Raw genomic sequence first — 16,109 nt, 5'->3', positions numbered from 1 at the left:
TTGTCTTTTGGTCTGAGGATTCGACAGCAGCAGTGGCTCACGGTCTGGTTCTGAATACTGAAATCTAAACGATCGACACTCTGCTGTTGCCGTTTGGCTTATTTGTGGTAGAGGCAAAAACTAAATCCCCACGACCGAAGTCCCCAATCTCCAATAATCAGTTCACTAATCTTAAGTATTTAGACGCTCGCGTGCAGCTAGCAGCCGACTTTCAAAAGGCCGATCCTCTTCTTCCACCTTTGCTACCGCCTCCTTCACCGGATCTTCCACCACCTCATCGACCGCCTTCTCCTTCTCCTCCGACGCCATCGTGAACATCATCGGTGGCCCCGCCCCCCTGCCGCCGAACCTTATCACGACGAACGGCGCCGACTTTAAAATTTCTACACCCGTTGGCCTTTGTGTTGATTGCTCTTTGCGTAGAAGATATTCGATCGCCAGGTACGTATTAACCAAGTGTGCTACAATAATCTCAAATCCACTCATAGGACCCGCCTTGTAATCAACGAATGCGTCATTAACTTTCAACTTTGATGCTTTTGACAAAAATTTTAGTTTTAAATTCAAGGCTAAGCCGAAACATTATGTTTATAATGATATAGTAAACTCAATTTATAATAAGATACAGTTATTGTTCAGTATTTTAATTGGTGGTTTCTCGAATTTATCAAATATGAATTTCATATTTCTTTATTTATTTTTACGTTTAGATACTAATATTGTAATAAAAAAAATTTTAAAAAATGGAACTTTAAATAATAAATTTATATAGGCGGTATTATTTTAGTTTATGTTATTCGTTCATTATATAGAAATTGTAAATAATATCTCTGTAGACTCATTTTCGATAATACTACTTTTATTGAAATTCACATTTTGTACTTATAAAACTCTTCAATTATTAGCAATTCAATTGGTTTAATCTCTTGAATTTTGAAAATCTGAAATAATATAAAATATTATTTTTATTAGAATTTTCTTCTAATTTAGAAAATTAATTTAAAGGATAATTATATTTAAATACGAAAACAAAATAAAAAAATAGAATGAAAAGAAAAGAAAGTCTTACGCAAATAGAAACTAGAAAGTTTCCTAACAAAAATTTAATGTAAGATAAATTCGTAATGAATGATAATGGCGCTGATTCATTATAGAAATTCATTTTTAAAAAAGATTTTGAATTTTATTAACATTTAAATATTTTACGTTAAGTATAATGGCTAATTACACATTTAAAAATATATAATTAAATTAATATTATATTTGAGTATTTTAATAATAATAATGGTAAATTAATATTTTATTGCAATATTATGCATTTTTTACCATGTAAAAATGTATTTATTATATTTACTTGTAAATAGTTGAAAACAAATAATTTAAAACTTTTAGAATTAAATATACAACTTATGGTTATTTATTTTTTTTTTACTTCTTTATATTAAAAAAAATGTTCTTAGTCATTTACAGGCTTTAACATTTATTTTATAAAATCACATGTTTAATTTCATAAATGAATTGACTTATTAAAATAATCGGAACACGTTCAAATCTTAAACAATCAAGCAATACAAAACATTTTTTTCTTATGCTTAGCTTCACTACCCAAAACTTTTAAAAACATTATAATCGACCCCAGTTAAAGAATATTCTATAGACGTTACTGACTGACGTCATTTACATACCGTTCAAAAGTCAAATATGTAGGTGAAAAAAAGAAGTGTCATCCAAGTACGTGTATAGCAGCCAGGATAAGGACCAACATAATGATCCTATAGTATTAGAATTAATATTCTTATCTAAAAATAGAAAAAAAATATTTATTAACCATTATGTGATAATTAAAAATTTCTATAAAGTGTATAAATTTTTGAGACAAGCTAACATTTATTTTTTAATGGAAATAAATATAACCCATTTAATAAAAATAGTTTTAAAATTATTTTATATAAATTATAACTTTAGTGCAATAACGTAAACATTTGCTTATTTGTAATGCTTTTTAGTTCCAAATAAGAAAAAATAAAAAAAATAATAATAGTGTAGGTTTTGAAACCACTTCCTATTTTCAAGATATTGTTTATTTGTAAACAGTATTAAAGAAAGACATTATTATGTACGAAATGCATGCATATTTTATTAGATAAAATTTTATATCACATTATTATTTAAATAATAAATATGCAATAACAATTATTATTATTTCGGTTGTTAATTAAAAAAATCATACTATTTTGTTAAATTGTTGATATACACGTACAAATATTCAAATATTCCATCTATAAAATATAAATATTGCAACTATTAAAAAAAAATTTAAGCACTTTACATAATATTTCTTAAAATTTTAAAATAATGTGCTTTAAATTTAACTTTTAAAATTAACATAAAAGTACTTAATAAATAAATGTTATTTTAATTATGAATAAAACTCATTAATTAGAATAAAATTAATATGGGTTGTGATTAAATTTTTTTTTGTTATAAACTAATATGTTATAAGTTAAAAATTAATATCAAATATTAAATAAATGAGCAATATCTATATATATTCTGTATGTTACAATAAATTTATTTATTTATAATACATAATTATAAAAAAATTAATTTGTTAATTGCATTAGGAAAAATTTTTCAAATATTTAAAAAATTTTAAAGCATTATTACAATCTAGCATATTTCTAGTAGTAAAAATTGAATTTCACTTAGTCTAATAATAGTACGTTAACAATATATACATGAATGTTTTGATTAATAATGTTGTTGAATATAAGTGTACATTAATAGTTATATAATTAAAGAAATATTTGTACTTTTTATTAATGCATAGATATTATTTTACCATTGCGACATTTATTATATACATTTCAAGTATAATCTACATTATATCACAATTGTTCATTACTTTTATAGTTTGATTTTATACTAAAACATATAAACATATAATTCAAAATATCATTAACAATATTGTTAAATGTTCCCATAATACGGATTCGCCGAATATTAGAAATAAAATTTTTAAATTTATAAAATTAATATTCTAATTTAATTTATAAAATAAAAGTTTATTAAATATTAATATTTTAATATGAAATATATGTATTACATACTTTATGGGCACTATTTTATTAAATTGAATGTATATGAATACTATGAATTTTTTTAGTACTATCTTAAAAAATAAAACTAAATTTTTTCGTATAAATGTTTTAAAAATTTTTTATAATTATTATAGCGGACATAAGTGACTATACATTGTGATGTAAAATGTTATCTTATCGTTTACTTTATTCATACATAAATAATGAATCAAATGAGTATCTATCTATTTTCACATTCTTATACTATTACAAAATATTTATCAATAAAATTAAGTTTTTATATAGCAATGGAACAGATTTGAAGCTGTAATAAACTTTAGGCCTGATAAATATTAATAATATTATGGTATATATATGCAATTTATTTATGTAAGTTAAAGATCATCTAGTTATATGAAGAAATGGGAAAAATATTGTAGTCATTGATAAGCATATAACGATCAGAAATTAAAAAAATCTATTCTGCAGGGTTTGGGTAACTTGGACGTATTAGTATTAATAGCAGCCATCGCCAAATACGAAAGCCATCCCAATTTAAACATTGAATTATTTATTATGCAAGAGCTTTGTATACTTTGAATATTATTTTATGTGAAACAAGAAAAGTCCTAAAATAATGTCCTTCTTTGATAAATATCTATAATATTCTATGTGTTTTGCAATTTTAACTTTAGATTATATATACACACTATTTATGCACATGTAAATACGCGCGTAACATTAGAATAAATGAAGAGTGAAATTACGAATAAAAATGAACTAAAAATGTAAGATAAATTTCCTGGAAAAAGAAATGTCTTATTTGATCGATTCCCCTTCAAATCGAAAGGATGATACATCGTTTTTTTGTAATGAAATATCAAACGGTTACCTACGAATTAAATTAACGTTGGAGAAGCCAGAGCTGTGAATTGACGGTCAGGATTAGTAGTCGCAATGCCAGTACTGTCATTTTACGAACTTTCCAGATGTCGCTCGCCCCGTTCTCGGTTACCGATAATCTTCGCTATATACGAGCTCGTGAAAAAGAGAGACAGCGTCAATAAGGGAGGGTACAGTAGAGAGGGCAGACCGCGCCACGCGTATAAAACTTAACGACGAGTGAAGGAGTGACGAGGATAGTTGTTCAGAATGATGAATCGCGCGAGAGAGAGAGATAGATAGAAAAGTCGCGCAGACGAAGTGTACACGGCACGAAACTGCAACTCTGAAACCCGAGTTTAGTGTAACACATAAGATCACGGTATGTGCACGGTGTCTCTGGCTCAAACGCTGGGGACGTCGTCGTCACTCATACCATACCCAACTTGCATCACATCCTAGACAAGTACGAAGCACACTTGCATATCTAAGAGCGCGCGGGCACACGTCATAAAAAATAACAACGCACGCACATACACGTACATACTCGGCCGCGGTCATACACCCGCACAAACGATCTGCACGTTAAAAAATAATCATCGTATCCTGCAGGACAAGTATCCTTAATATGCTTTGCAGTGTGTTTATGTGCGTGAAGTAACTGTTTTCTCTGGCTAAATATATTTAAGTATATATATATATATATATATATATATATATATATATATGTGTAATTTTTTTTTCCGCAAATGTGCGCGCCCGTGTGTATGTGTGCGTGCGCGCGTGAGCGCGAGTATATACAGATTCATCGGTATACCTGTGTGCAAAAGTCACAAGTATATCTATATATCTGATATTTCTGCTTTGTTCGAGGCAAATATCGAAAAATGCTGAGCTGCGCTATACTCGAGTAAATACGTGTGCCTAGTTAATCGTATGAGTGTGTGCGCGTGCGTATGTGCGTGTATAAATATATACGTAATCTAGGAGGGACACCGCAACGAGGAGCCAGAGGAGTCAGTGCGGTGAACGCGTGCTGGTGCTAAGATGGCCGACAACAAGGAAGGAAACCTGGAGTTCGCCGAGAAGCGAGGTAATTATGTTTGATGATAGCCGGCCACCTTAGAATGATCGAACATAACCTCTTTATCGTAGCTCACTTCCTCGCGTTTCTTCCTCTAGCGTCTTCGAGTCTCGAGATTTGGTGCGAGGAGAGAGTTAAAGAGAAAGAGAGTGAGAGTGGGGGAGACAGACGGAAAACAGCCGGTGAAGACGAGAACAGCTGCACAAGCCTTGTGCGATTTTTTCGTACCTCTCCCTTCTCGCAGTGCTCGTCGATGATCCTCGACCCTTAACACTTTCGCTTTGCCTTCGTCGCACGTTTCTTTCTCTTTACTCGTGTCCGTTTCCATGTCTCTCACTCTCTTCTCTATCTCTTTTTCTCTGTCTTTCTCTCTCCTTCGCCCTCTGCCGCTCCCTGTCCCGCTCACTCTCCCTGTTTGCGCGTCCGTTACTTATCTCTTATCATTGAGCCTAGCTTGCGAGGTTATGAGTTCCGTATGTGTGCGAGATCGTGCGTGCCCACACTACTTCTCGCTCCTAAGTTACAAAAGAAAAACGCTCCTGGTAAATGAAAAACGGTCAGCGGTGCAAGGTCCGGTTTGCAGACAAACCTCGTGATAAGCACAGAACAACCTCTCATACCTTAGGTTGCTGCTACCGCTGTCGGTTGGTCGTAACGATCACTTACCAACGGCTAAATTCTCGCGCGCGCTCGACTTATTAAGGTCATACAGGTCGAGGAGTATGCGCACACACATAAACTTCAACGGCCTTGCCGTTTCCTGTCTCTCTTTACTTGGGGCATTTTTAGGTAATGGACAGATTGGCACGGGTACCATGCCAACACTATTCACTAATCTACTAAGTCAAAGGCCTGCGAACGAGGTGGCGGGGGCGTATATTACATCATTTCGCTATCATTGACTGATTGATATACGAGAGAATACTCAGTGTCGTCGAGCAGTGAGCTCAGTTCTCGAAGCAAAAGCTCTCGGTGACATGCGTGCGAGCAAATACTTATGGGCCAAATCGTGGTATTCCAACGTCTTTTCTATTGAGTTAATGCCAACCGTCTAGATCATGTTATTTGCATTTAATGAATGTTCGTGTACCTAACGTTCGCTGATTGGGCTCTAACCTATAATGTTACAATGACATATTCCTATCTTCTCCGTGAACTAGCACCTGTGCGGGTGTTCCAGTAGTTTTTCTGACTTACTCATTGTTGATTTTAAAAATGAAGAAATATCGAGGATTATATGAACTTTAAATTGAATTAGTTAAGTTCTGTTTTTCCATCGCATACTATTATATGGATAGTAATTGAAGTACATTACGCATATATTGTATTTTTATATGGTATCAAATTAATTTATAGTGTTTAAAAGAAAAGATTAATGAATTTCTGTTAAATTTGTACTTTAAATCATAAATCAAAAAGTAAATGAAACGTTCCAAAAATATATACACTACAAATAAGAATCATAATACTATTATAATAGGGTAAAAATATCATTTTAACAAATAGAGGATAATATTTCTTATATAGGTCTTAATTTATTAATCTAAAAACGCGTATATCATAAAAATTGAAAATATACAAATATACAAGTACAATAAAGAAACTCTATAGCATTATAAGTTTTAAAAATAATATTTCAAGAAAGTCTAGAGTGGTTTTCGAAGTGCCAATGGTAATATTACCATGGTAATATGCCAAAGTATATTTTTTTTAATTTTCAGATTATGAAATTGCGCGATACAGTGTGTGTTAGGTAAAAGAAAAATGAGAAGGAATGAGGATACAGTATACAATACTTTGAATCACATTCTATTAATAAAAAATATTTAAGTCCATATTTAAGTACCTTTATATATGATATTTTTTAATTTTTAGTATTTCACTAGCGAAATTTTTTTCTATTTTTCATTTTTATGCAATACAATTCAAGTAAATTTATATATATGCTTTAATAAAATATAAAGTTTATGAAATAATTTTTTAATGATCCTTTATTTATTTTATTATCATATACACTATTAAAATAATAATTTAAAAGATTGACTGACAAATTAAATATACGCTTATATATGTAAATTACACTATTGATTTTATTTCATGAATATAATTATTTTCAATACCAACTTTTCTCTCTCATATTCGACCACTCGTATACTGACATTTATCGAAATGTCACATTACGTCATTAGGTTGTATGAATAGAAATGCGTTAAGGACAGCAAACCAATGTAGGACTTTTGAAAATAATCGAGAGCACAATTATAACTACAAAATCAAAGAAATAAATATTTCGAAGACTAAGTATTTGTAACTATATTTTTATACATTAAATGTTCACGAATTGGTTTTGTATTATCCATCGATTTGCTGACGAAATAATGACGAAGGTACATGCCCGAGACATAGGATAATCAATAGCGCAGGCTTTTACAAAATTTTTCAACGGCCATAATATTTATTTTGATGAGCAAATTTCCAATTTATTTGTTGTACCTGCCACTAATTTTAATGTACTCTTAAAGTATAATTTTTTTAATAATTTATCTTCACTTCTAAGTAATAAGTTTATGATGTAATATGTGAGGGCTAACAATTAAAATTACGTAAATATTTAATCATTTGATAACCATTTTTATCATTTATTCGCACTCTTGCGTACCAGTCATTAAACGACTGATTTTGTATAACGATGCTTGATTAAAATATTGGTTTTTTTACATAAAGTTTATCTATTTAAATAACTTTATTTTAACGTGTCTATTAATTATTGTATAAATAATTATCTTAATTAATAATATTATTTGCAATATAAATACATTAAATTACAAGCTCTTACTTGTATACATTATTTGACTTTTATATGATCATTCTTTCAATAGATGAAGCATTATTGATTATATGCATTCTAAATGATTAAATTTCATGACACATGGGCAAATTCTCATTCTCTGTTTATGTGCGTTCGTTAGTGTGTAAAAAATTTAATGAAATACTCTTACAAATGTTCCGAATAATTATGTATATACAGTATGATATCCACTTTATCAGTTTTTGATAAAATTTAAAAGTTAATTCAGAAAATGACGTAGTGACATAGAAGTTATATTTCATATAGAATCATTTGAAATAAAACCAATGATTTTATGATAATATTATTCCGTTGCATTATACGAAATATTCAAGAATTAAAGTATTTAGTCGGTATTGTATATCTGCATTAAAAATTTAATCATTCAACATTAACAATATTTTGTTATATTAATAATTGTAGTATTAATAATTAACATATTATAATTATCATTATATCAATAGTCTAAAACATTTTCAGAATGGTATTTTTACCTTTATTTACATTTCTTTAAAAAAAAAAATCAAATCATACAGTACAAAGTTAAAAAGTGATTAATGTGAAGTAGGTTATGTAAGATCGATTAACCTTGAGATGCATTTATTATGAGCGATAACTACGATGCTAGTTTTTGTTGATTATGTAACGATTAGAATCTTAACAAAAATCAAGTATACTCATTATTTTATGTTCATAACATGATTTTAAGCAGCTTCAAAATAAATACAAAATTATTGATAAAAATACTTACACTTGTTATAAAAATATTGTGCACAAAACATAAGCTATAAGAGTATAATCAGAATTTGTATTTAAAAAGTGGGAAGAAAATATTTAATTGTAAACCCAGTATGAAAGTTTCATTTTGAATACTAAATAATAAGTTATAATTATGCTTTTAATATTCAATTATACATGATTTACAAGACTCAATTTCATATTGAATTTTATTACTGTGCAAATTCAAAATATATGATATAAAATTTTCGTTTAACAATACAATGGTTTCATTAATAATATAATTAAATATTTTACATATAAATTTTAATACAATACTTTTTTAGGGATGTAAAAAGATATTTTAAGAATTGAATAAGTATAATATATTACTTAGAGAAAATTAAAAAGCAGTATTCACTAAATGGTATTTTACTTTATATAATATTTTATTTTATTTATTTATAATATTTTATTGAATTATTTTAATAAAATTTTTTTGAATTTTAAAAATGAATCAATTTATTTGTTGCTCATTTCTCTCTTTTTTTTATTATATGGAGTTCAAAATTATATGTTGAAAGTAATATTTTTATTTACACAACGTGATGAGATAATAAATTACATTACACATATATTAATATATCAAATAATATCAAAGTCATTATAAACTTATTTTGTATGTATAATTTAATGAAGTTCATAATTTTATCGTATTATCTGTTTTAAATATTTTATAAAATTAATATCCTAACAAATCAAGTGATTATTAATTATTCTTTATAAAGAATTGTATTTATAAATATCGACTACATGTGAATTACATTATATAATAAATTGATTCCAATATTAAATAATTATTTAGGTGCGATTTATTATATATTAAAAATATCGATTAATACTAATTCATTTTAGAATAGAAAATTAAATAAATTCTTAACACATCCAGATAATATTTTAATGGTATAAAATTCAACTTTAATAGATTAAGAATAATTTTAATAATTAATAAAAATAGAAATTAGATGTTGTGATATTTGTTAATATATTTTTAGTCTGTAGGTAGTAGTATTTTTATAAATAATATTTGTAAAATAGTAAATTATTCTAATATTATAATATTAGTAAATTATTAGGTGTAATATTATAATATTAATATTTGAAAATGAACGCAACTTATATAATGTTAGTTTAAAACATTTCTTATTTTTTCAGATATCGCTACAAAAGTTTTTTGCATAATAAATATATGGCTAACTGTAAGATGATATTTTTTTACTTAATATTAGGAAATATTTTATTGACGTTGACTAAGTATGAATTTATATATTTTTATATATTTATAATTTTTTTACCAATAAATTTCTTTATGGTTATTTATTTTATATTGAATAAATGTAAACCTTGATTATCGTTATAAGATTGTTAAATTAATGAGATTCATTTAAAGTGTCAAATTGTGTTGATATTTAGTAAATGTATATTTATCTAATAGAAGATTAAAATCATGCCATATTTAATGAAGTCAAAATAGAATATTTTATTTATATATATATACAAATCAGGATAGTTAATTTAAGCATAAGTTAGTTATTATAAATGTTAGTTTTTATCTATTTATATAATAATATCAACAATTTCTCAAGTAGTTCGCCTATTATCCATTTAAAAAATATTTAATTTTTTTTAATTTTTTTTTTTTTAATAAGTTAATTTTAATAAATGAATTAATATATTTTACTATAAAGCACTTTTTGTTTAATTTATACATTATTTGATTAAAAAATTATTATAATTGACAATAAATTTACTTCAGAGACATAAACTACAAAATGGAAAAAAGAAATTATAATAAAATATTCAGAAAATTGTTGTCGATTTAATGTCAGATGGTTCTCTTCAACGATCCGAGTTTGCCACCCCTTAGCTCGATTTCTCAGTAATGCACTTTGTAAGTTCTAAAAATATCTCCCCATGCAGCGCATATTTGAAGTTTCTTGCAGATGAATGAAAATAGTAAGGGCGGACAAAAATTCAGCATGGTTGAAACGTCGTACACTCATCTTCGAAAGTCTACTTTGTCTTTTTAGAAGCTTCTGAGCTTCAAAGGCAAATACTTGTTAAGACGTAATAATAATTACTATTTTGTAGTATACATTAGATTTTTATGTATTTTAACTTTTTCAACAAATATATATTAATACGATAATTGGAAAAGTTACTATGATTTTTAACAATATTAAAATAAAGTACTTACGCGTTTTATTATTCTTATGTACATTTTTATTGCTAGTCAAATAAACGATATTTTTAAACTATTAGAAATAAACTAAAATTTATATAAAAATCCATAATTTAAAATTGTATATATATTAATAAGTGATATATTAATATATTAATTTTAATTCATTTTACTTTTATTATATTTATATTTTTTATTATATAATATAATTATATATAATAATTAAAATTAATTTTAGTTAATATATTCATAAGTTGTATATTAATAAGTGAATTAATTTAAATAGCCGGTTATTAATTATGCTTTATATTGGAAGTTAATTAAACAAATTTTATTTTAAATGATTTTAATGTTTTTATATCATCAGTCACTATAAATTAAAAATTTTATATTGTAAAATATTATAATTTTATATTGTAATAGCGTCCTTGAAAACTATAAGAATTAATTATATTTTTATATTGATAAGAATATTTATACTGCACGATTAAGTATACTATAGTACATAAAAATATTAGTATCTATTAAATCGAATTCTATGAATAAATTACATTATAATTTTTTATAAATTATAAATATTTAAAATTAGACGAATTATTCGATTATAACAAATCTATTTAAAAAAATTTTTTGTTCAAATTTTTAAATTAAGTTACAGTCAAAGTATGAGTAAATTTTAAAAATGGAAATGTTTGTATTAGTAATAAACAGTTTCAATTTAAATTCATGACCTCATTTAATCTACTTTTAATATAAGTTATTTTATACAGATTGGAATGCTCTATATATAAAAGTTACTACTTCTTCAGTAACGAAAACTGGTATAAAAAATAGGCGTATTAATTACTTTTCAAAATTTATTTTAAAATAAAGAAAAATTTGTATCTCCTATTTATGAATTGGGATATTTTTTTATATTTCTTAAATAATTGTATCTTCACAAAATACAATACAGTTTTGCAGAAGTTTGACTAGCAAATAAGCAACAAATTTGTGCCATCTGTTTCAAAAGGAAATTGATTAATTGCGCATTTGCTTTACTGCTACTTATAGTAACCGTCATTGTTATTTAACTATATGAATTTATAGATCATTAATGATTATTTTCAACTTTTCTTGTTAATTATAATTCTTTAATTTATGTGAATCAAAGACAGTATTTTGTTTTAGTAATTAAATTCTAATATTAATACATATTACGTTTTATATACGTATAAAAATAATTAAATTTATAAGTTAAAGAAAAAATGCTTTAGTATTTTTTTATATAATTAAAATTCTTACATCAATTTTAGAATATATTTGAACTTGCATAAAATTGTAATATATACATAATAATACATTTTATGTAAATGATTGATTAGTTTTTAAAATGTGTATGTGTTAATACATCAATTTTGCTTTATCAAACCAGTGATATACCTATGGTAAAAATAGAAAACATTTCTTATAATGACGACTTTAGAAATATAAGTAATTTCTCTACTGTAAGTATATGGCATATGATCAGTGTACAGATATATTGGTATTTTATATGAGTATACCTGGCAGTGTAAATTTATATTTCCTCTACCAACTTATTACAGTAAATAATTGTATATTATAAACAGCTCAATAATTCAAGTTTACATTTTATAAAAATTTAATATCAAACTATATATATGTTTTTAGGTTCTAATGTAAAAATTGTTGTAAAAATTTGTAAAAATTAGTATTTTTGTAGCCATTTCATTAGAAATCATCAACTTGGCAGTAAAGCAACCAACGCCCTCCTACTCTTCTAAAAATATGTCTGTAATAGCAGATTCATTGTAACTTACAACTTCATATTAAATTTAACCACTGAAAATCGTTCAACGGAAAATTAGAAAATTTACTTCTACACTGTTGACTTAATCAAGTTTAAGCTTCCTTGAGCATCTCGTTAACGCTGGCCCACCTGACATTTTTTATTTTCTCCTCTACGATTCGTAACAGCCGCGTGGTACTGCGGGCACGCGCGCACCTGTCGACACGAGCCAACACTTCGATTGCAATGGACACACTCGATGAGTCACTACAATCTACATTCACCGGACGCTCCTGTAAGTCTACTTTTTTCCGCCGTATGATATATACGTTTTTCGGTAGAATCTAAAATCTAATTCGAAGGGCTAATTGAATTCGCGCATTTAGTTTAACTCACGTGCAGCAGTTTAGATTCAAGTTTAAATTTCTATTTGTATTATACGGATTTTATAGCGTAATAAATAATAACTTTTGTTAATAAGTTCATGCTAAATTTTATTAATTCACTAAGATTAATGTAAAGTTGAAGATATTACCTTTTTGACCATATTTTTCAACACATCATGTCGTTAAATATATATTAACAAAAATTGATACTATAATGATATATGGTGACGTAAATTATTATATAATAAATTTTATGAATATTATAAATACATTGCAGCAATTCGTTCAAGCATATTTTATATAATTCCATTTGGCTTGCTAAAACATAAAAATAATTATTCAAATATTTCAAGTCTAGGAGGTCTTAAATCTATCTTTCAAGATAAATAAAAAGAATTAAGAATTATAATTTTTATTTAATATACAATATGTACCTAAATATTATGTTATAACAATGAAAATACATGTATAATGCTCTAATTATAATAGTGTACAAGGTTTAATTAGTATGATTACATTTTATAAATAAATATATGAAAATGAGAATTATAATTAATTATTTCTACCATTTTTTACATCGCGTGGACTAATTAAAATTTTCAAAGTATAGAAAACTTAAAGAAAGAAATTTAATTTATTTATTTGTAAAATATATCAAGAATTAAATGTAATTTTGTTAATTATTATTTGCATTATGCGAGTGTTACAAACATTAAAAACAGAACAATAATTTAATATAATTTTATATAATTTCTAAGCAATTACAAAGGAGCTAAAAATGTATTATTTTACAAAAACAAAAAGGGTCTGTACCTCGTCTATCATAAGATATGATTTATTATTTGTATTTATTTTTATTATTATTTGTTATATATTAGAATCTTTTACGTTAATTGGATAAGATGATTACGGTAAATAATACAATATAATATTTTTTCATCCAAATGTATAATATTTAATTAAATTCTCATTTTCTAATTTGTAAGTTACGATTTTTTATACTTTTCTAATTACTAACTTGGAATGTAAAAATAAAAAATTAATTTTGTTACCATTTTAATATAATTAATTATTAAACATTTCTAAATTTTATATATTTTAATTAAATATTTTGTCTAATATATAGTCACGTAAGAGCATATGTCATTTATATATACATAATAAATTATGTATTTAAGTGTATATTAAATATAAATATATTTCAAATTTTGTCATTATTAAATGAAATTTATTTATAAATGTAATTAATAAACTAATTGGAATTATTAAATATAAAATGACATTTTATTGTTAAAACTTTTAATTTTATATTGTACTAAATATTTAAAGTTGTATATTAAAATATATATTTAAAAGATATGTTAGCATTATTATTTGTCATTTGTCATCATTATTACAAGAAATATGAATTATTCATTAATTTTTATACAGATTTTAGAATAGCTTTTTCAGCATATGCTTAATATTTCCAAGAGATTTATAGATAGTATATTTTTAGAATAATTTCAGTATAGTTATAGAAATGAAAGTGTAGAATAGTCATTATTATCATTGTGCAGTTGTAGGTTTTTAATTATAATTCTCTCTCTCTCTCTCTCTGTCTGTCTTTCTCTCTCTCTTTCCTACTCCATCCAAGCATTTCATCCCCTATCACAATACTATTTATTTACATGCAAATCTCATTAACATGTATTACATGCATGTATATTATGTTGGCTATGAATTTGCAATATTTAGTTTATTTTTATACAAGTTTAGATTTGTTTGGTATTTTACGTATATAGGGCTACGAGATCATTTCTATATCTGACTGAAATAGTAAAATTGTATAACTTTTCTATACAAGAAGAAAATATGTATAATTAAATTTTATTTAATTTTTGTATTCAAATGCATTTTCAAAGATGTTATAGGTACTACAATTTCTAATATAATTCTAATAATGTATATACACAATATGAACATGCATACAAACAAATATATTACAATGATTTCAATTAATATTAAATATTTACTTAAAGATTATATATTAGTCCAAAAAAACATATACTTATTAAGAAACTATTAATTTTACAAATACTTATTTTAAATAAAATACACAGAAGCAGTTCCTATGAAATATACTTATTTTGTAAATTATTGTCACTAGTAATTTCTCTTTTATTCCGCTAAGTTCTTTATTTTCCTTTTAATCTTTTGAGTAAGTTCTTACTCTTTGGCAATGAAAATAAATGTTCGCATTTATCCCCTTTATTGGGTTTTGTAAAAAAATTCAAAAATAGTAAAGAACAGCTGTTGTATAGAATGTATTTTATATACAATGTAAAAATATCTTCTTTTAATTCCATGAGTGTAAGAGAGCCAACAAAACTTTACTTAAGTGTAATGCAGAGTTTGAGATTACATTGCAATAAAATAGGACTTTTTTTGAAACGTCTATTTATAATATAATAAAAATTATATTACTTATGATATGTATTAATTATATTATATTATATAGGTAAAGCTTTTTCCATACGTTAAATATAATCAATAATTTAATTTCAAACACTTTCCAACCTTAATAAATACAGAGATATTTTTTAACGTTTTGAATTTAAAAAAACTATTCCTATACGATGCGCTGTTCTCTCTATTTATATCACGAGAAAGTATAATCTATAAATAGTTACTGATAGCAATATAGTATCTTGACTAATTTAGTAGTTGGAGATTTCTGGGAATAATCACTTCAATAAAAATTTTCTTTATCAGAGAAATCATTTTGTTTTATTTATGATATATAATATACAATTGCATGCTTTTTTCAATATTAAAATATCGGATACTAAATATAGAATTAAAATTCGATTGATTTAATAGTAAAATTCTTAGAAAGGTGTGTTTTAATTACGCAAAGCATAGTAGAATTCATGTAGACACATTAATCGACAGCAATATAAAGTGTGAAAACAAATTTGGAATTAAGTTCGAAATAGTTATGAGCGCTATGTATGTTTCATGAGTTCTCTTCAAGAATAACTTATAAACAGTATGAATGGGATGATATTTACATCTTAATTATATACAGAACCATTTTCA

Source organism: Ceratosolen solmsi, unplaced genomic scaffold (assembly GCF_000503995.2).
Source record: "Ceratosolen solmsi marchali unplaced genomic scaffold, CerSol_1.0 scaffold10, whole genome shotgun sequence".
NCBI lineage: Eukaryota > Metazoa > Arthropoda > Insecta > Hymenoptera > Agaonidae > Ceratosolen > Ceratosolen solmsi.
The sequence above is the reverse complement of the archived record's forward strand: the minus strand, read 5'-3'. Positions refer to the sequence as shown.